This window comes from Neovison vison, chromosome 14 (assembly GCF_020171115.1).
Source record: "Neovison vison isolate M4711 chromosome 14, ASM_NN_V1, whole genome shotgun sequence".
Taxonomy (NCBI): domain Eukaryota; kingdom Metazoa; phylum Chordata; class Mammalia; order Carnivora; family Mustelidae; genus Neogale; species Neogale vison.
The window spans coordinates 24,720,044-24,742,551 of record NC_058104.1 but is presented as its reverse complement, the minus strand read 5'-3'; the positions used below and the strand labels follow the sequence as shown (position 1 = coordinate 24,742,551).

General features: G+C 49.9%; 1 protein-coding gene across 3 annotated transcripts in view; it reads left to right on the top strand.

Annotated features, from left to right (window-relative positions):
• The window catches only part of LITAF (lipopolysaccharide induced TNF factor), a 102,429-nt gene that overhangs the window by 60,300 nt on the left and 19,621 nt on the right, over positions 1 to 22,508 (top strand). The window contains exon 1 of one of the 3 annotated variants that reach the window (XM_044233785.1): positions 15,898 to 15,954. The exons of 1 other annotated variant lie outside the window; for it this stretch is intronic. The gene's annotated coding sequence lies outside the window, so the exon portion shown is untranslated. Of the gene's footprint in view, positions 1 to 15,897; positions 15,955 to 22,508 lie in introns of those variants that run through there. One more of the 3 variants, XM_044233786.1, reaches the window with a different exon arrangement.

The following is a 22,508-nucleotide window of genomic DNA, read 5'->3' as shown; positions in this document are numbered from 1 at the left end:
ATATGCCAGAGCTGACAACACCGTCCTCAACGACAACCCTACGCAACAGCAAATATCACATTCTCCAGCGCCGGCCTGTGACGTAAGGCTGAGGCCAGCCCTGCAGATGCAGCCCTTTTGCAAGCGCCTGACCTGAGTACGGTGGTTGACTTTCCCAACCTGCTGGCAGAAAGCAGGGTCTGTGCTTTGTTCAGAGCAATGATGAGCACAGGTGCTCTGGATGCAGATGGCCTGGGAACAGGACCCGGATTTTCTCCACAGTAGCTGTGTGATCCTGGGCCTTTCTCTAACCCACCTTTCTTTCTTTCTTTCTTTCTTTCTTTCTTTCTTTTAATATTTAGAAAATTTCTTTACTTTCAAAAAAATTAACATGTAATGTGTTATTTGCTTCAGGGGTACGAGTCTGTGAATCGTCAGTCTTACACAATTCACAGCGCTCACCATAGTGCACACCCTCTACAGTGTCCAACACCCGGCCCCCCATCCCTCTCCCTAATCCCCCACTGCCCAGCAACCCTCAGTTTGTTTCCTGAGATTAAGAGTCTCTTAAGCTTTGTCTCCCTCCTGGGTCCCATCTTGTTTCATTTTTTTTCTGTCCATTCCCCCCATGACCCCCTGCACTGCCTCTTGAATTCCTCATATCAGAGAGATCAAATGATAATTGTCTTTCTCTGATTGACTTATTTCGCTCAGCATAATACCCTCTAGTTCCACATCATTGCAAATGGCAAGATTTCATTTCTTTTGATGGCTGCACAGTATTCCATTGTAGGTGTATACCACGTCTTCTTCATCCATTCATCTGTTGATGGACATCTAGGCTCTTTCCATAGTTTGACTGTTGTGGACATTGCTGCTATAAATATTGGGGTGCAGGTACCCCATCAGATCACAACATTTGTATCTTCCAAACCTTTCTGAATTCAGTTTCCTCACTGATAATAAGGGGCAGAAATACAACTTACCTCACAGGGCTGCTAGAAGAATGAAATGAAACAATATATACCCAAGACCCCCAGCGCTGACAAAAGTAAATCCTTCATCCCTCTCCACTATGGTTTCTGTGCCATGGAGGGTGCTTGGTAAATATTTTTGCAACACTTGCATTTATTACCTGCAAGGAAAGTTTCAGCCTTTGCAGTGGGACATATGCATTTGGGATAGCAGTGAAAATGATGAAGGTTCTGCCTGGGGGAAATCCTGCAGGTGGACCGGTCAGCCCTGATCCTGCTGGGCTCCTGCTGGAAACCCTCTCTGATTCCACATCACAGACAGGCAGCCTCCAAATGCTTTATTCTAGACTCTGGGGGCTCATCCCCGACTTGCCACCAACCTTTCTGGTCTACACCTGCCTGCATCCTCTGCCCCAGTGAACTGCAGACAATAGTCAAGTCACTAGGCTTGGCCCAGGGAGTATCCTCTTTCTGGAATGTTCTCTCCCCCCCCCCCCCCCCGCCTCGCTCATACAATGCAGTAGCTTGAAGCGTGGTCCCTTTAAAAAGTCTTTGTTGAACTTCCTATCCCAGTAGGATCTGCCCAGTCTCCTCCCCAGCTGCTTCTCTAAGACTGTGCCCAGAATGCACATTCACTCACTCATTGATTCAATCCGTCCAACAACCCGTGTGGTCCTACTGTGTGCTCACCCTTGTTCTAGACCCTGGGGTGAGAGCAGTGAGCAGAATAGACAGAAATCCCCACCCTTGGGCTCCGTGTCTGAAGCCCTCAAACCCAGAAAGCTCTCAATCAACTGCCCCAACAGAAAGTTCTCCAACTTCCTCCTCCTCCTCCCTGTCCCCATGCCCTGGGTCCCAGGGACAGTGCAACGGAGTCCCACGGGCCCCAACCTCCTTGTCCTTGCTGTTTCTCCTGCCTCGAATGCCCCCCAAGATCAACCTCGTTGCCATCCCCTTTTTCCAGGGCAGAGGCAGCAGCTCAGAGAGGCTGCAGAACCTGCCTCGGGTCACGCAGCTTGTATGGCCCGGAGCCATAGTAGAATTCAGATCCTTGCATGCTGTTGCTGGCGGTGGCTCTGAAATCACCTTGTGATGGACCTAGGGTCCCTGCTGGAGAAGGGAGACAACTTCACAGGGTTCCGTGAGGCTCTAGGCCTGGGTTCAGCCAGCAATCCATCTGGCATCCCATGATCCAGCCATTCTGGGTTCCAATCCCAGCTTCGACACCCACTGTGTTCTGCGACTAGGCTAAATCACTTCACCTCGCTGAGCACCAGCTTTCTCTTCTATAAAATGTGGTTTGCAATGGTCTCTACTCATTGGGTTATTGTAGAGATTAAAGGAGATGCTGTATGTAAACAAATACACAAAACCACATAATCCAGTAATTGTTGGCATTGAGATTCTTGTTCATAATTATCATCCCTGGGAGTAAGTTGTTAATCGGAACTGTTCAGAATAAATACTGAGAGGACCCAGACTCTAGCTTCAGGAGTTTCTGTTCCTCAGTCTTGGCCTCACCTCCTCCAGGAAGCCCTCTCTGACTACTCTACCCCGATGCACCTAGAACCTCTACAACCTTCCTCTGTGCCCTTTTCCCATTGGCCATTATAAATGCATTTGGTGGTCTCATTTAAGTCCTGCCTCCCCACGGGACTCAAACATGGCCTTGGCCATTTCTTTTCTCCAGGGCCTGCCGTGGTGGCTGGCGTCTCGTAACTGTCTCTGTGTATCTGTTGCGCGACCAGATGGCAATGGGGCAGCTTCAGATGCCTTTGGTCCTCCTTCCGGAGCCCGAAGGAGGACATTCCTGGAGTCCTCGGGGAGGAGAGAAAGTAGGTCAGGCACTCCTCGGCCCGCGCTGATGAACGTAAAAATGCCCCCATGGGCGTCTGTGGTGACAGGCATTAACTCCTGGCCTTGGAAACTGCTACACGCCCATCTGTCTCCATGCTTGTGGGGTGGACGCAATTAGGATTGGGTGATGCTGGCCCAGCACAGCCTCCCCTGCAGACGGAGGGCTGTTGCCAGGAAACGTGGGCTAGTTTCCCATGCCCTCTTTACCTGTTCATTCAGGTACCACCTTCTTGTTGTGTGGCTTTGGGCAGGTCCTTTCGCCTCTCTGTGCCTCAGTCTTGTCCTCTGTAAAATGGGACAACAAAAGGCATTACCTTTCAGCATGGCTGTCAGGGTGAGGTACGAGCATCCACATTGCAGAGCTTGAGAACGACTCTGAAGACACGAGCATCTTCTGAAAATTCTTTAGCCTTATTTGTTCACCCGGCAAGGATTTAGGGAGCACCTACTATGTGCCAGACAGGCTGAGGGCCAGGGCCTGGAGACAGAGTCCACAGGATCCCATTTCAAATAAACCAGATTCTTTTAAAAAATGTTTATGAGACAGCTGTGGTGTGGTGGGGGAGAATGTAAACCCAGACTGGATGAGATTGGATACAATTCAGAAATGTGTTCTTTTTTTTTCCCCAGCACGTTGTCGTTTTGCGGTTATATTTTAAAAAAGAGTCTTCATCTTTTAGAGACTGACACAGATGTGTTTACAGATGAAGTGAGATGATGTCAGAGATTTGCTTCAACATAGTGCAGTCGGTAAAACTAAAACGATTCCCTAAAACAAGTTTATTTAAAAAAAGCAATCCATGGTGCCTGGGTGACTCCATCGGTGAAGCATCTGCCTTAGGCTCGGGTCATGATCCCAGGGTCCTGGGATTGAGCCCTGCATCAGGCTCCTTGCTCAGCAGAGAGCCTGCTTCTCCCTCTTCCTCGTTGATCTCTCTGGCTATCGCTCTATCTCAAATAAATCAATAAGATCTTAAAAAAAAAAAAAATCCAGTGGTGAAGGGAATGTGAGGGGACGCAGATGATATCAGTAGATGCTGTAATGATGCTTGGTGAGTTTAGCAAAAATGCAATCCCTTAACTTAGTGGATAATTACACACCCTGTGCGAACAAGGCCCTAAGGAGAAAATGGGGAGCCAGAAGTGGGGGTCCGAGTCAAAGGTCATGGTAGGAGTCTGGTGATGATTCTAACCAAGCAGTGGTGCCAGGTCCACGCACCGGAGAGGGGGTGAGGGGTGCCAAGAAAGTGCCTGCTGACCTCCTTTCCTTCTTGCTGGCCCTTCTCCTGTAGGAGCCTGCCTGCAGGCTTGAGCACCGAGAGCCCCAGACCTTCTAGAGGTCCCTGGGGGCAAAGCCATTACTGAGCTGTGCGTCCATCTGCCCCATCTCAACACCTGCCTGCCCCCTCCTCTCTGTGCAGCATAGTCAGTGCTGTGGACCGAATGTTTGTGTCCCCCAAATTCACACCTTGAAACCTAACTCCCCACGTGTTAGGAGGTTGGGCTTTGGGGAGGTGATGAGATCGTGAGGGTGATCCATTATGAATGGGATCAGTGCCCTTGATAAAAGAGATCAGGAGCTCCCTGCCGGCTGATGCCATGTGAGGACAGAGAGAAGATGGTTGCCTCCCAGCCCCTGGAACTGTGAGAAATAAATCTGCATTGTTTCCAACCCCCCCCCCCCATCTACGGCATTCTGTCCCAGCAGCCCAAACAGATGGAGGCACCCAGCATAACACACTCTGGGCCATAACCTACTGATGAGGTCCACAGTGCATGAGGCCGCCCACCGAGAAAAGATGCCCGCCCTCCCAGCCCTGGCTTCGGGAGCCCGAGAGCCGGGGTTCCAGGCTTCCAGGGTGGGAGGCCAGGAAAGAGACGCCCTCCCTGCCCTCCAGAGTCCTCGGGACCCCGCTCAGAGAGGAGGATGTTGGCTCCCTGACACGGGCAGCTGGGTCCCTGATGACTCACGTCAGGGGACAACGGTGGGGATGACCTGACCACCCCAGCGTCAGTTCCTTGAAAAGCTGTGAGTCCCAGCTCTTTGGGAAAACAGTTCGGCAGAGCATTTCAGTGCCCCAGAAAGGTCTACGCCTTCCTCTCCAGTGATCACACTTCTGGGAATTTGCCCAAAGGAACTAATCCTAAAAAAAAAAAAAGAAAGAAAGAAAGAAAGAAAGGCCATATGCCCAGTGATATCTACTGCCACGACATTGATCATAGGAAATCATTGGGCGCGCCCCGCATTTTGTAACCCTTGGTGGATTCATAAGTCAGCATTTTAGAAAAAGGAGTCAGGAGGGGTCTTTATCCTCATGGAAAATACCGATGATTTAATACTAAGCAGAAAACACAATTGCCTTTGGGGAGGAGAAGCTGGGGGGGGTCCCAGTCTGGGTCCCCAGCTGACAGCTGCAGCCCCTGGGGTGCCCATTCCATTTTCGAAAATGAAGCCTGGCATCTTAAGGCGGGTTTCCTTTTTGGAGGATCCTGGGGCTTTCTGGAAGGGATGAGAAGGATGAGTGGAAAAACCCAGGGAGGATGTTAAATTCTTCCTGGGGAGGCAGCACCCCTCCAGACTGGAATTTGGCCTTTTTCACACTTGTTGGCATTTCAGACAGCCCCGCCTCTTTCTTGGAGACTGAGGTGGGCACATTTGCTTCTTCCTAAAAGGTTTTAAAAGCTCTTTATTTTATTGCAAAAGCAATCCATGTTCATTGTTAAAAAGAAAAGTACAGAACTGTCTCACATGAAGGTACCCCCCATTCCCCTGCTTTAGAGTCACCTTTGGCTGTTGGGGTCCTTTCTTTCTTCCTTTTCTCTTTTTTTTCTTTTCCGTGTTAAGGGTTTTGAGACTCGTTTCTGTGTTGTTGTTGTTGTTGTTGTTGTTGTTTTTAGCTCCAGGCCACAGTGAAAAAATAGATTTTGCGTAGTAACACAGTACACACAGACACTGGCATGGAACTACCTAGAAATTTTATGCAATGCTGCTTATTATAAGAAATGCTGTCTGGGGTTATCTTTCCTATCCTGTCCTATCCTATCCTGTCCCGTCTGTCCTGTCTATCCTGTCTGTCCTATCCCATTCCATCCCATTCATTCTGTTTAAAAGACAAGATAGCTGGTCATAACCCAGACATGTGGTTTCGCGTCCCATTGCTGGCTGTGACCTTCAGGGAAACTGAGGCTGTAGGTGTTAATGTTCAAGGTCAGCTGCCCATCCCCCAACTTGCCTCTCCCACTTGAGGACTTCACATCCCCATCTCCGGACCTGGACATACAGGGCTGGGACCATTTTTTCCCTTCTTTAATGGCCACAGAAGAACGTCTAAAGTGACTTTTCATGATGTATCTGTCCAGCTCCTTCTCAGTAGCCATTTGTGTTGTCTGCGCCCTGGGCTGTCACCCGCAAGGTCCTGTGGGATGTCCCATGCATGCACACAGCTGCAGGGACATCTGTGCCGTGAGTTCTCGGTGCGGAACCCTCAGGTCCACAAGGGAGCACCTGTCAGCCCCCTTGATGGCAGCTGGGAGTGGCCCAGAGAGGGGCTCACTGAGGGGTGCTTGGGGGGGTGCAGGAGGACTGTCTGCTCCCCACAGGGCGCCCTGCGTTCAATGACTGCACAAGATTCCTGTTTTGTTCACAACCTGCTCACACTTCCCAGTACCTGTTTGGGTGTGAGAAATGAGGCAGGCCCTGGATTCACTTCTGCTTTCTCCTCCTTTGCTTCCTCTTTCGTCACTGGAGGGATTTGGAAGAGGGGACCGTCCCCAGCCCTGATTCCACAGCTCTTCCACGCCATTAGCCTTTCTGGCCAGGGGCCTTAGGGCTCTCAGGTTGTGAGATGTGGCCTGCCAGGTCCCAGGCAGGAAAAGCTAGCTCTGTGCACAAGCGATTGGAAATGGGGCCCTGGCCGCTGTGAATTAGAATGAGAATTCGAGCAGTTGATGTCAGAATTTATTTGTAGTCCTACCTTAGGTTCACATCCTGGGTCTGACACAGGTGGCAAAAACTTGGGTCTTAATTGCTTCCTCACTGATATTGGTTGAAAGAGGCGACAGCCAGTGCAAAGTCCTGAAGGCAGGACTGTGCTAGAACAGCGGGGAGGCCCATAGGGCTAGAGAGGAATGAGTGAGGTCAAGGCATCTGGAGATAAGGGCAGAGAAGAACTGGGTTTAGATCATCTAGACGTCTGGAGGCCTTACAGAAGGCCCTGACCACCCCCCCAACCCCCAGATTGTAAGGAAACTGAGTCAGGAGCTCAGGTTGGGGGTCGGGGTTGGTGACTTGTGTCCAGAGTTCATTTGTTTGAACCATTTTCTCATCACCGGGCCGTGGCTTGTTGCCAGCTGACCATAGCAGTGATTCCAGAAACAGATGAAGGCATGCTCGCAGGCCTTGTGGGTTTTTGTTCTTGATGGAAGGGACACAACACAATAGCATAGCAGCAGCTCTGAAAGAGCGAAGCCTCGCTCCGTGCCAGACAAGGTGCCATGCTGCTTCCCTTCATGATATCTTCTCACTGTCACAGCCACACTGGGAGCTGGCAGGGCAGCTGAGAAACCGGGGGAGTTTGGAGGGAGGGGCCGGCTGAGGTCTTGCTGCTGGGAAGGAGCCAAAGGGAACTTTGGCCCAGGCCTCACGCCAGAACTGAAGTCATCACCGACCGTTTCCTCTGGGGGGTGGGGGACTGACCACCCACCCCCCACCCCCGAGCCCTGCTCGGAACCTCTGGAGGTGAGGCAATTCTAGGCTTCCGCGGGCCCACGTGCACAGCTCCCCCAGCCTGTACTTCTCCTTCCGTCTGGAGGAGAAGCCAGCCTTGACCCATGTCAAGTGACCCCTGCAGCTGGTGTCCAGCGTCCCAGAGCTGATGTACCAACATTCCAGAAAATGCAGCAACAGGCCAGTAATGGTGTGCTTGGGAGAAAGCCCCAGATGAGGAGGTCCCTTTGAAAGGCAAATGGGAAGGCTTGAACAGATACATCCGTTCCACAGCCCTGGATTGGAGGGGTGGGGTGGTGGGGGTTGCACAGGGGTGAGTGGGATGGAGCAATAAGCAGAGTCATGCTTATTTAACACACAGTCACATGCCACACCAGACTCTGCTCTCCCCAAACCCTGTGAGGGAGCGTTATCATTTCTGCCTCACAGATGGAGCAGTGGAGGCCCAGAGAGGTTAAGCAAAGTGCCAAAGGTCACACAGCTGGTAATGGGCGCGGCAACATTTGGAGCCAAGCTTCTGTTTAGCCGCCATGCTATGGAGAACTTCTTGGAGCTTAGAACCTTCCAGAACACATAGCCCTTTAAGGCCATGGAAACTTAGAGCCTTTTCCTCCCATAGAGTCTCCTACAGAGCCCCAACCCAGCAGACAGAAAGAAGCAGTTCTCTGTGACTTGAAGCAGTCTGCCAACCTCCCCTGCCCAGCCGGGGTCTCCTGGCAGGTCCCTCCCCCTGCCAGGGCCACCTCTCGCACCTCTGTCCCTGCAGGTGCCCCAGAGACTGTGCCACCAAACTCCTCCGGGCTTCAGTGTCCCCAGCTCTAGAATAGGAGGGCTTTCGTAAGGAGAAAATGAGATGATGAATGTAGAAGTGCTTAGTCCAGGGCCCGACAGCTAGTGGTGACTCACTGGGTGATTCCCGTCATCCCCATCATCACCATCGTTATCACTGTCCCGTCTTGGGGGGCATTCTGCATCCTTTCCCAGTTGCAGGGCTGGCATCTGTCCCGTTGCATAGAAACACGGACTCGCAGCACGACATCTGGGTGTCGTCATGAAGGGGGGTCCGGGCTCTCATCCGGAGGACCCATTTTCCTTGTGCTTTTGGGGGTCCCCAGAACAGGTGACCCGGTCCTCACTCTGAGCAGGCCAGGAGGGACTCCACCGGCAGCTCCGAGGGCCTGGGGAAGATGCAAGTGTGGCCAGGTCTGGCGGGGTCTCCCACATCCCCAGGGTGGGGGAGAGGCTGACCCACATAATGACTGTTCACCTGGGCCTCCGTCCAGGCTCTGTCTGCAGGTCCCACTGCTCGAGGACAGAGACCAGGGACTGCCCGCTGACCTGGTTCTTCCGCTCCGGCCCCAGCAGACCGGGCAGGTGGCATTGCCAGATAGAATGGAGAACGTCCAGGGAAATGTGAGTTTTAGACAAACAAGGAGTGATTTTTCTTTGTTATTAGTCTAAATATGTCCAGGGCAATACTGGGAATACGTTACAATTCTGCAATATTTGGGACATACACACATTAAACAATCACTGGCTGTTTGCCTGAAATTCACATTTAACCGGGCATCTTGTGTTTTAATTTGTTCCATCAGGCAGTTCTCCCAAGTCCTCTCTCTAGCGCCCCCCTGGACCCCCCAGCTCACCCCATTTTGGCTCCATCTCGTGGCAGAGGAAACAAAGGGCTCGTCGGAGGCCAGGATATGGGCACAGGGTTCCCCTGGCCTCAGTTTCCCCACTTACCTGACTCAGTGGTAAGAATCTCGGCTCCTCAGGGCTTCTTGGAGGATGAGTCGTGTGATGTGTGCGGGAACTGTGTTTTGCAAACCGAGGAGGTATTGTGGAAACACAACGTACCAGAATTTGTTGTTAGGAGTAGTACAGACCAGTCCGCCGAGGCTGTTTCTGGGGACTGAGTTCCTTCTGTGAAGATTCTTTTTTTAAACAAGCAATTTTTACGTGTCCTGTAAACGTCAGATCAGTGGAGAGGAGCAGGAGGCAACAAAGAATCCTTAATTCTCATTATTCGGAGACTACACATTGCGGTGTTCTTTATCCTCAAGAATGTACGAAGGCATTTTCCCAGGGGTGTGTGTGTGTGTGTGTGTCCCCTTTTAAGAAAAAGCAGGCTCATTAGCATTCTTCTGGACAACTTATTTTTCTCCCCCAGTCACTGTCATTTCTCAGGTTCTGGAGTGGATTCAAGGGTATTTCTCCCTTTCTGTCCTGTCCCTGTGACTCTAGGGATGTGGGCGCACATGTGTTCACATCCCAGATCTCGTGCTGAGCCTTTTTGGGTGAGAACACAACAGCAAAGTTTTTGGAGGGAAGAGAAGCAGTCACGGATGTTGTGAAAAGCCATGAGCCCCTGCTTTTTTTCTGTATCCTAACAACATATATGGGATGCCTGGTTTAATTTTTTTTTTTAAGATTTTATTTATTTATTAATTTATTAGAGAGAGAGAACGCAGAGAGTGGCGGAGGGAGAGGGAGAAGCAGACTTCCTGCTGAGCAGGGAGCCTGATGCGGGGCTCATGCCAGGACCCTGAGATCATGACCTGAGCCAAAGGCAGAGGCTTAACCAACAGCCACGCAGGTACCCCAACCTACATTTTTTTAAAATTGAGATAAAATTCACCTAATATAAAATTTAACATTTCAACTATTTTGAACCCTAGGATCCTGTGGCATTCAGTGCATTCAAAATATTGTGCAACCGTCCCCATGATCAACTTCCAGAACATTCATAGCACACTCTAAGAGAAACCTCATGCCCATTAGAAGTCACCCACCATTCCATCGGGCCCCCCAGGGTCACCACTAATCAGCTCTCTATCTCCATAGATTTGTCTGTTCTCGAAATTCCGCACAAATGGAATCATGTGACATGGGACACCTTTCGTGTCTGGCTTCTTTCAAGGAGTGTAATGTTTTCAGGCATAATGTTTCCGTCCACCTGGTAGTGCGTGCTGGTACTTATTTCCATTTTATGCCCAAATGATACTCCGTCCTACGGAGACATAACATTTTATCTGTTTACCGGTTGAAGGACATCTGGGTCGTTTCCACCCTTCGCCTGCTGTGAATATCGCTGCTGTGAACGCTCCTCTCCACATTTTTGCCTGACTACCTGTTTTCAGTCACTGTGTGTATATATTTAGTGCTGGAGGAGAAGCGTTACTTTCTTCGCCTGGCCACCAGCAGTGGGTGAGAGTTTCAGTTTCTTCACATCCTCCCAATACTTGTTATTTTCCATTGAGAAAAAAAAGATTTTTTTTTTTTTTTTTTTATGACCAACTCAGCGGGTATGAAGCGGTATCTCATTGTGGTTTTAATTTGCATTTCCCCGATGACTAATGACAAGGAGCATTTTTTCATGTGATTCTTGGCCGTTTGTATATCTTCTCTGCAGAAACATCTACTCAAGTCCCCTGCCTATTTTTAACTCAGTTTTACTTCTTATGGGAAAATATACATTGAAATGTACCATTTCAACCCATTTTCCTGTGGACAGTTTAGGGGCACTAAGTACATTCACAGTGTTGTGCCACTATTACTGGCATCTAGCTCCAGAGCATTTTATAGAAGGGACTGTTTTTTTTTTTTTTTAAAGATTTTATTTATTGGGGCACCTGGGTGGCTCAGTGGGTTAAGCCGCTGCCTTCGGCTCAGGTCATGATCCCGGGGTCCTGGGATCGAGTCCCGCATCGGGCTCTCCGCTGAGCGGAGAGCCTGCTTTCCTCTCTCTCTCTCTCTCTCTGCCTGCCTCTCTGCCTACTTGTGATCTCTCTCTGTCAAATAAATAAATAAAAATCTTTAAAAAAAAAAAAAAGATTTTATTTATTTATTTGTCAGAGAGAGAGGAGCGAGAGTGAGCACCGGCAGACAGACAGGCAGGCAGAGGCAGAGGGAGAATCAGGCTCCCTGCCAGGCAAGGAGCCCGATGTGGGACTCGATCCCAGGACGCTGGGATCATGACCTGAGCTGAAGGCAGCTGCTTAACCAACTGCACCACCCAGGCGTCCCATGTTTTTTAAAAGGAGTTTTAAGGGGAGGCTGGGTGGCTCAGTCGGTTGAGCGCCCGGCTCTTCGTTTCAGCTCGGGTGGTGATCTCAGCCTTTCGAGATCGAGCCCCCCTCCCATTGGTTCCGCACTGATTGTGTGGAGTCTGCTTGCCATTCTCTCTCCCTCTCCTTCTGCTCTTCCCACTGTCTCTCAAATAAGTAAATAAATCTTAAAAAAAAAAAAAAAAGGCAGTTTTAAGTTCGCAGCAGAAGTGAGAGGAAGGTACAGAGATTTCCCTGCACCTCTCCTTCCTCTCAACCCAGGCATGAACAACCCCCTGTTATCATCATTCCCCCACTCCAGAGTGGGACAGTTGTTTGTCTGTTTCTGCCAAAAAGGCAGTGGGGATTTTCATAAAGATCACACTAATCTGAGGGCGCCTGGGTGGCTCAGTGGGTTGAGCCTCTGCCTTCGGCTCAGGTCGTGGTCTCAGGATCCTGGGATCGAGCCCCACATTGGGCTCTCTGCTCAGTCCCTTCTTCTCTCTCTGCCTGCCTCTCTGCCTACTTGTGATCTCTGTCTGTCAAATAAATAAATAAAATCTTTTTTTTTAAAAAAAGATCACACTAGTCTGTACATCAGTTTGGGGAGTCATGTCCGTGATGGTTAGTTTTATGCATCAACTTGACTAGGCTATAGGAGTCAGTAATTCAAGTAAACACTTAATCTAGGTGTTGCTATGAAGGTATTTATTGATGGGGTTGACTTCTACAACAAGTTGACTTTAAGTAAAAGAGATTATTTTGGGAATTTGGGCCTCATCCAATCAGTTAAAAGGTCTTAAGGGCAAAACTGAAGTTTCCCTGAGGAAGAATTACACCTAGGGACCAGTTCCTTTTCTTTTCTTTCTTTCTCTCTTTTCTTTTCTTTCTTTCTTTTTTTTTTTTTTAAAAGATTTTATTTATTTATTTGACAGAGAGAGATCACAAGCAGGCAGAGAGGCAGGCAGAGAGAGAGAGAAGGAAGCAGGCTCCCGGCTGAGCAGAGAACCCGAAGCGGGGCTCGATCCCAGGACCCTGAGATCATGACCCGAGCCGAAGGCAGCGGCCCAACCCACTGAGCCACAGACTTCTATTTATTTATTTGACAGACAGAGAGAGATCACAAGCAGGCAGAGAGGCAGGCAGAGAGAGAGGAGGAAGCAGGTTCCTGCTGAGCAGAGAGCCCGATGCGGGGCTTGATCCCAGGCCCCTGAGATCATGACCTGCGCCAAAGGCAGAGGATTAACCCACTGAGCCACCTAGGCACCCCAGGACCAGAGTTTCTACCCGAGAGCTTCATCTCTCTCTTCCACCACCCCTCTCTCCATCCATCTTATCCTGTCTACCTACCTACCTATCCATTCTATCTAGCAATCCATTTTTTCTATTTATCTATCTATCATCTATCCATTCTATGTATCTATGTATCTATCTATCATCTCCTTCCGGAATTGTTTCTCTGATAGAACTCTGACTGATATACTACATGAACATCTTTCCATTTATTTAGGTCTTTAATTTATTTGGCAATATTTTGTAGTCTTCTATGTACAAGTCAAACTTTGTTAAATTATTTTCTGAATTTTGTTTTTGCATCATTATTTGCCAGTGTATAGAAAAGCAACTGGGCGCCTGGGTGGCTCAGTGGGTTAAGCCGCTGCCTTCGGCTCAGGTCATGATCTCGGGGTCCTGGGATCGAGTCCCGCATCGGGCTCTCTGCTCAGCAGGGAGCCTGCTTCCTCCTCTCTCTCTCTCTGCCTGCCTCTCTGCCTACTTGTGATCTCTCTCTGTCAAATAAATAAATAAAATCTTTAAAAAAAAAAAAAAAAGAAAAGCAACTGATTTTTGTACATTGCTCTAGAGTCTTGCCACCTTGCTGAATTTGATCAGTAGCACTGATAGTTTTTGTTTGTTTGGTTTTTTTTTTTTTGGTTGATTCCTTAAGATTTTCTCTATATAGGATCATATGAGCAGAGATGGTTTTACTTCTTCCCTTCCAATCTGGATGCTTTGTATGTCCTTTTCTTGGGGAATTGTCCCAGCTAGAACTTCTGGTACAAGGTTGGATAGAAGTGGCAAAAGCAGACATTCTTACTTGTTCCTGACCTTGGAGGTCTGGGGACGGGGGGAATGTCCAGTCTTTGACCTTGGCGGGTGTGAGCAGTAGGTGCTCTCCATCAGCTTGTGGAAAGTTTCCTTCTCTCCTGACTTCGTTGAGTGTTTTTCTCATGAAAAGGTGTTGGATTTTGTCAAATGCTTTTTTAGCATTTATTGAGATGATCCTGTGCCTGGTTTGCTTTCCTTCCCTTCTCCGAAGCGCTGGGTTGGAAATTCAATCTCTGTGGTTTCTCGGGGATTAAAAAACAGTCACCGTTTCACAGCTCTCCCCATAAATGATCGCCAACTCAGGCGCAGTTAAGTGTTTAGGATATATGAAAAAAAAAAAAAGCCCCCTCCCAGGCTGCTCAGCAGTTGCAGGGAGAGGAAGCAAGGAAAACGTGGTAGCACCGAGTAAAATATAGCAGTGAATTCAGGTGTGCAGTTCCTTGTCCCCTAGGAGAAAGGAAAAGGGAGAGAAAGGGGAAGAGGAAGGAAGGAAGGAACGAGAGGAAAGGAGGCAGGAAGGTAGAGCATTCACAAGGGGACTCTTTCCCAAACATTTTGCTCTGAGTTTCTCTAGAACTCTAGAGGCTATGATGCTCTGGGTTACTGTCAGGATGACAGGTCTTTCTGTCACCTTGAGAATGGAGAATGGCAGAGGCTGTGCATAATCCAGCTTCCTCTATGGTTTTTTTTTTTTTTTTTAAGATTTTATTTATTTATTTGACAGACACAGAGAGATCACAAGCAGGCAGAGAGGCAGGCAGAGGGAAGCAGACTCCCTGCTGAGCAGAGAGCCGGGTCCAGGACTTGATCCCAGAACCCTGAGACCATGACCCATGAGTCCAAGGCAGAGGCTTACCCCACTGAGCCATCCAGGTGCCCCTCCTCTAGGGTTTTAAAAAGAAAAGATTGGCCTCCCTAGTAACATCCACCTGGCAATTTCTAATGGTTGGGAGGAGCTTCACATCCCCTCCTCCAGTTGAGTCCACAGATGATAATGGCTTGGTCCATATGGTGAAAGGTGGTGAGAGCTTTGGACAAGGACAGAGGGGACAGTTTGTTTGCTGTGGGTCTTTGGGCAAGTCCCTTTCCCTGTCTGGGTCTCAGTGTCTCTGGGGTCTCAGTGTAAAGGTAGGGGACTCTATCCCCGGAGGAGTTCTCGGATCAGGTAGGCTCATAGGCTCTCCACCCAAGTGGCCTTTTTCATATGGCCCCATTAAGCTTCCTGGTATCTCCCGGACTCTGTACTCTGAAAGTTGCATGAGCCCCTTAAATGCCTTGTGATGACTTCTTACGGTTGATTACTGCTCAGAGACCTCCCGGCTGGACTGGGGATGCTATTATTACTGGGGCGGGCAGACAAGGCTCTTATCAGATACACAGGCAGTACCCACTTAGGGACAGAGGATTGAGTGGGTGTTGAAACAGGAGATGCTGATTTCCAGAGCTTTTGGTGATGGAAGGAGAAGATGCCTAGGCCCTAAGGACCACCCTGGGGGCATAGGAAGTAGTCAGACCGCAGACTGGTTTTATTTAACACATTTTGTGCTGACCCCTTTGCCTGCATTATGTCGGTGAATTCTTAGTAGAATTTATGAGACAGGTACTATTATGCCCATTTTACAGACAGGAAGCTGAGGCCCAGAGAGAGTGGGTGACTTGCCCAAAGGCTCACGGAGTATTTCGGGTTGTCTGGATGCGTCCGAACGTACAGAACTAAGTACTGGGGAGAGGGGGGCCGCCCTACGAAGGGCCAGGAACCTTGGATCTAGGACTGGAGGTTGATGGTCTGCGTTGTTTGAGGGTGGGGAAGGGGAAGGAATGCCACAGATGGGGTCCCTGCGGGAGTGGGGAGAGCAGGACGCGGAAATCAGGAGGGGAGGGGACCGATGTGCCGGGGCAGAATCCCCAAGGGGAGACCTAGGATGGGGCGACAGGGGGGCTCCGAGGTCAGAGCGAGGGGCCTGGGCTGAAACTAGGGGGTCCCGGGAATGAGCGGGGTCGGGGTGTGCTGTGGGGGTGTTCCGAGGGACGGAGGGTCTGGGCAGAACGCGGAGGATGTACACCCTTGGGCAGGGTCCCAGGCCGGCACGCGCGGGTCGCCGCAGCCCGAGAACAGAGGGGCGGAAGCCGGAGCTGCCCCGCCCCCGCCCCGGGCCCCGCCCCCGCCCCCGCCCCCGGGCAAACCTCGCCCCGCCCCCGTCCCGGCCCCGAGTCTCCCGGCGCCGCGCGCCCAGACCTCCCGGCTCGACCAGCAGCGCGGGCGGCGGTGAGTGCTGCGCGGGCGCGGGCGCGGGCGCTGGTGGGGACGCGGCGGGCGGGAGCGGGTCTCCGCGGCGCGGGCACTGGCCCCGCTCCGGAGCAGCACAAGCCGGGAGAGCCGCGGCATTGCGCGGGTTGCGGCGGCGGAGACCCCGCCGGATCCCGGGGGTCGAGGCGGGCTGGAGGGCGTAGGGGTCCTGCCGAAATATGCCTCGCGGAGCCCTCCGGGGCCGGGGGACTGGCCGGGTTGGGGCCCTGCTCGCGCGAGTGGGCCCATCGCCCGCGCTGGGGTCGTCTGAAAGAATTTCCGGACGCGGGTCCCAGAAATTCGGCTTCTAAGGGCCGCGCTGTATCTGCGCTTTTTGCCCCGCCAACTTCAGCGCGTCTTTGTGGGCACCCGGGGGCCTAGGGAGCCCCCGAGAGGTGAAAGTGCGGATAGAGCGCGAAGGGAGCCGTGGCCCTGGCTAGACCCCCCACCCGCGGATTAAGGTGGGCGCGGGGTGAGTGCAGGCGTCGGCCCAGACCCGCCCAGTGCCCGCGCCGGGTGGATGCCGGTGGCACGAGCCGCTGGGGAACCTGTGGCAGAGGCGGGCATCCCCCCCCCCGCCCCACGAGCCTGGCAGGTGACCTCCTCCCCTCTGCTCTCCAGGTCAGTATGGATCTGGGCAGTGGGGTGGGTGTTGTGTCTGCACCTCCTGGTCAAGGTCAGGGGATGGGGAAATGGGCATATTCTGGAAGGGGCGGTACAGTGCAGAGATCAGGCCAGTTGGACCTTCACTAGTTTTCTGGTCACTTTTGTGCTTCTGATTCATGGGGCTGACGTCATTACCTGTTGGACCGACTGGTGTTTGGGAAACCCAGTTTCTGGAAGCCACGGGCCTTTCCTTCTGAACCCATCAGGTTAGACTCCCCCACCAGTTTCCCCAAGAGGGAGAAATCCCTCCCAGTGGCCTGGCGGGCTGGCGCTGGTTCAGGGGCTGCCTGGAAGGCACATTGGCCCTGCGGGTCCCCTGGAGCCCTTGTAAGGAAAGACATAGTTTGCACTAGTGTATGCTTGACTGCCTCACTTACCTTCCTACCCCGACCCCCAGCCTTTTCAGGGTGGTTCTTTTAAAATAGGACTAACCTGGATGCCCTTGTAAAGAGAGGCATGAGCTGGTTTTTGGGACTCCACCACCGTGTTTGGTTTGATCCTAGTTGGATCAGAACCCAGAGAGCAGGTGACCGCTTCTGCCTGGCGTGGGATAATGACTTCCGCTGCATTTGGCCTACCTCTAAGCCAGCTTTTGTCTGGGATCTGAATGTGCTCCAGCCTCTTTAAGAAACCTTAATTGTAGATCTGCTGTGAGGCAGGGCCATCTTCCCTCTTTCCTGTTCTCCTGTTACTTTAAGGCATTAATCATAGATGCTTTTACTCGAGTTTGAAAAAGTACCCTTGTAATGTTTCTGTGGGTGAAGTGACTGGGTGATTGATCTGAGACCTGTGATCACTTTCTTAGGTCTCTAACATACTAGGTGGTTGGTTGAGTAAACCTCCCTTTGCTCCTTCAGTGCCTTTTATGGGCTGGCTGGGGGGAAGCAAAGGGCCTGCCTCACCCTTTGAAGGACACAGGAGAAATGGCTCCTGGTCCTGAGGGGTTTACGCTGTGGGTTGGAAGTGGAAACACATGCCAGGGTTGGGGGCTGGGGGAAGCCAGTGCTCTCTAATGCGCAGGAGGAGGTTGAGGGGAATGGAAAAGGAGGGAGGTGTGAGCAAGGAGCCAGGATAGCCACAGTGGGTTGAGTGGCAAAGCTGAGACTGAGCTTATGTGACTGAAGGCTCATGTGGATGTGGTCAGCAGCTTTCCAGGGAGCAGAAGGGTCTTGGCAAAGCTTCAGAGGATGCACAGACTAGATGAGGGTTAAAGGGGAGCTGCCGGGAGGGGAGGAGCCAGAAGGCATTTGCAGCCTAAGTTAGTTTTCAAGGAGATCAGCAGTACATACTTTAGCTGTTAACCACCCCTGCTCATTGGAGGTGTGTCTAATTCTGCTCTAAGAATGGGCTGGTGCCCACCTGAGATTTAAACTTCTCCCATCAAAGATGAATCAACCCAGAGCTACAGTGATGGTGGAAGAAAGGAGACTCATAAGAAGTAGTCCTGGAGCCCTGGCACTACGTCTTGTCCTGTATTTCTTTTTGCTTTTACTGCAGTGAAAACAGCCCAGTGGGAGAGGTGGTCCATCCCATCAGGCAAACAGACCTCCTTAAATCTGCCTTTCTCTAGTACAGACGTGTTTATGATGTCTTTGGTGCCCAGCTGGCCTGCCCTGGTCTGTTCTGAACTCAGCTGGTGTTTTCTTAACCTTAAAATTGTTATTTGTGCTCAAAGTGGTACTTTCCTAGGTCGCCACAATTTCTGCTTACCGTTTAAGCCTGTGTTGGTATTCTGGGCTGCTGTGAACACTTCCTTGGCTAATGTAGTCGTCCCTTGCATGCAGGTTATTTCAATACCATATGTAATTTCACACAGGCTTTAAAGAGACATGGACAGAGGGCTGCCTGGCTGGCTTAGTTGATACAGCGTTTGACTCGAGATCTCAGGGTTGTAAGTTTGAGTCCCATGTTGGGTGGAGAGATTACTTAAAAATAAAATCGTAAAAAAAAGAAGAAAAAAAGAAATATTGAGGGTGTTTGTGTGGTGGTTCTCTGCCCAGCCCTAGTAGGTAGGAAGTTCATTCACCAGGATCCTAAAAGCTCGAGGCACTCCCTCCTTTATCACTTTCTTCTTTATAGGCCTTAACCCCGCGAGAGAAAAGACCAGAGAATTTCAGCTACTTTGCTCATGAACTTTAGAATTGACCACATTCCTGGAGTAAATGTAAGAGCTCAGCATTGTTTTGCTTTAACCGCGACTCCAAGGAGGTTATTTGTAGGCGAAGCATTGATGTTTTTGAAAGTGATATAAAAAATAACACGATTGCAGATAGCGTGGGAGATAAAGAAGAAGATGGGGCATGATCTCAGCTTGTGAACCAAACAGCTAGCATCAGTTTTCCTTGTTTTTATTATTTTTTTAAATTTTTATTTATTTATTTGACAGACAGAGATCACAAGTAGGCAGAGAGGCAGGCAGAGAGGGGGAAGCAGGCTCCCCGCTGACCAGAGAGCCCGATGTGGGGCTCAGTCCCAGGACCCTGAGATCACGTCTGGAGCCGAAGGCAGAGGCTTTAACCCACTGAGCCACCCAGGCGCCCTAGGTTTTCCTTGTTTGTTCCGCGGCTTGATCTCTTATCCCTGTGCCTGTGTATTTCTGAAGCTGCGATCAGGGTCCATACAGTTTTGTATCCCGACACTGTCCTCTTAATGTTCTCATTGTGTCACTTCATCAGAACTCATCGTTCCTCTGGAAACTTGAGGATGTGGTTTCACCAGGAATCCAGAGGGGAAGTCGTCCTCTCTGATTCCGGGGCAGCAGCCCACCTCCCCAGTGGAAGGATTTTCCATCCCGCAAATCACTGTAATTTGTACTTACGCCATCCTTGAACCTGGCTTTCAGACTGTGGTAACTTTATCTTTGATTTGTGGGACGTGTCACTCCATGGAAGCAGACAGAATTCAGAAGATGGTATTTGAAAATGGTTCCTCTGAAATGTTTCTTAGGAGTTTCCGTGTTCTTACTGAGGGATACTGAATTCAAACTTGTGTGAGGGCAGATAGCCCAAGAGCTGTAGGTAGTAGTGTTTTCCCACTTCCTTTCCCGAAGAGGACTGGAGATCCATTTTCCCCTTTTGTCTAAATTCTTCCTCCTTACTCATTTAGAGTTTAGAAAGCACCATTCACCTGGGACATCTTCAGGAACGGTGAGCCGGTTGAGTTCCATTATAACAAAAACAGCATTGTGGTGTCTGTGTCTTTTCAAGTTTGCTAGCCAGTGGTCCTTAGTCTAAGAATTTTGAGCAATATTCGATTTCCTCCATGTACAAGCGGGATAGGTCCTTAAGAGTTTTTCTTATCAGGTTTCACTTAATGTTTTTGTTGTTAAGAACATTTTTCTCCAGAGATCGCTGAAGACCAGATCTTTTTGGCCTTCCCAGCTGGTTCTCCACCTTGTGTACAAACAGGGCTCTTTCCTTAGGCAACTTGACAATTTGCAGGAGTGCCCTTTGCCCCAGCCCATCCCCCACCTTTTTTGCCAAAGGAATCCCTTTTCCCCCGCGGGTCTTTTCAGTGATGGGAATATTCGAATATTGGGAGCTGGTCTCCGGGTTCCTTTTTCTGGGGCTGGAGGGAGGGGGCAGGAGTAGAAGTGAATAATCTTCTTTTCTCTCCTTGAAAGAACTCATTTTAAGAAGGAGGATTAAGTTGGTGGTGAAAAGGCTGTTTTATCTTCTCCCTGAGGGCCTTGCCCTTTTCTGTGTTGATCTGATGTATTTTTAGAAGACTTTATCACCCACATGTGTTTAAAACCACTGTGAAAGTTTTGAAATGATGTTGTAAGGGAGGGGTACAGATCCGGGGCCAGGCATCCTTGTGCCTCCAGCCAGGACGGGTTTTGGGAATCCCTCAACTTGGAGGACTGTATGTTGGCTTCTGCTTGGGGATATCTTTTTCTTTTCTTTTTTTTTTCCTTCTCTTTAACCTTCTCCAATTAGAAATACTTAGAGTGTTCCAAAATTCGTTGTTTATTTTATTTTATTTTTTCAGTGTTCCAGTGTGGTGCATAAGCAGTGAATTTTGGAACACTGAAAAAATAAAATAAAATTAAATAAAATTTAAAAAAAAAAAAAAGGAAAGAAATATTTAGAAACCCTGGTCACAGAAACTGGCTTCACTTCATCTTTTGCTTTAACTAAAATACCCTTTAAAAAAAAAAAAAAAAACCTTAAAAATTGTGTTTTAAAATCGAACTTGAATGCCTTTGGATGAGGCCTGCCTGCCCTGGTTCACCTTATAGCTTAGTTTTAAGCTTGCAGGAAAGTTGCAACTAGCTCAGGGAGTTTCTCTTACTAACAATGTTGCCCATCATCCCCACAGTACCATCAAACCAAGGAGCTGACGGTCGAGCCTCACCCTTAACAAAACTCCAACCTCTGTTTTGGAGTTCACCTGTTTCCCCCCCCACACACCCGGAGTTCCTTTTTCTGTATCAGGTGCCATCCCAGGTACCACATGGCATTTTAATGCCTTTCCCCAGCATCCTCTGCTCTCAAAATGTCTCATTTTCGTTTCTGGGACTTCTTGAGGAGTACTGGTCAGAGATTTTGTAGAATTTCCCTCAGATTGGGTTTGTCTGGTGTTTTTTCTCATGGTCGGGAAATTGGCATGGAGTGAAATGCCTTTGTCCACAAGGCATTGCTAATAATCTGAACCGTTCCTTACTAGGTTGAGGTGATGGTTGTCAGGTTCACTGTTGCCAAATTCCTGTCTTTGTCTTTTTGTAGACTGTCCCTTATAACAAAGCAAGATACTAAATCCAGCCCACACTCAGGAGAAGGAGGAGAGACTAAGCCCCATACCCTGGAGGGAGGGGTATTGACACATGCCATTTGGAATTCTTCTGTAAGGAAGAGTGGTCTTCTGTATCTTTAAAATACACACTTATATAAAGGGCTTGCATGATAGATGATCCCATCGTATGTGGGGTATCTATGCTGTTTATGTGTGTAAGACCTCAGTTCTACAAGGATGTAGTGTGGGCGTCACTCTCCCAAAGCCCCATGGGGACCTGGGAGAAGTGTAGAACCCAGCCCTTGCCCCGGAGGGGTGTAATGTGGTCCAGTTAGGGAGACAGAGTCTAACCTGCAGACAGGAAGCAATTAAGATGCACAAGAAAGGTGTATGTTGTGGAGGGCTGGATTGTGTAGGCTCGGCCAGGGGCAAGGGGGGCAGGGGAGGCAGACTTTAAGAGAACTCAGCAGGTAACGTTTACCACCCCGTTCTCACCTGAAGTCTTGCTAAAGGCAAGGCGGTTGTTTCCCATAATTTTCAAAGACATGACAGTTACAATCCTCACAGTCAACTGGAATACAGCCAGAATTGAGGAAATAAGCAAATAGGAGGCTTCCAAGGAACACAGATATTTATCATCAAGACAGACGCCCAGGCCTGTTTACCTTACTCAGAGAAGGCACCAAGGAAACCAGTAACTCTTAGTTTGCATAGAGTTCTTACCCAGTGGGTGCTGGTTTCCCATGCTCAGAGGCTTTGACACAGCAAGGGCAGAGGTGGGATGGGGGCTGCCAACAGCCGCAGGCTGGACCTTCTTCCATCTGGGGTAGCACAGAACCTCCAGATGCTGACCCAGGCATCGCCATTGTCTTTTTTGTAGATTTTAAGGAAGCAGAGAGAACTATGGGATCGATATTAGAAAATAGTTAGATATATTTTGGGGAGGGATACAGAAGGAAGCCAGCAGTCAGATTGAAGCTGTACGAGAAGTTACAAGGCTGGAGCTTTCCTTGTGTTCAGACATGATGTGGGGAGAGGGACCCCCTTGGCTGTGGGCCATTGGGCCTTTGATGTGTATTTGTTCTGATTGGGAGTTGCTGTGTGGCTTCTGCCGTGGTTGGTTTCTCCTGGTG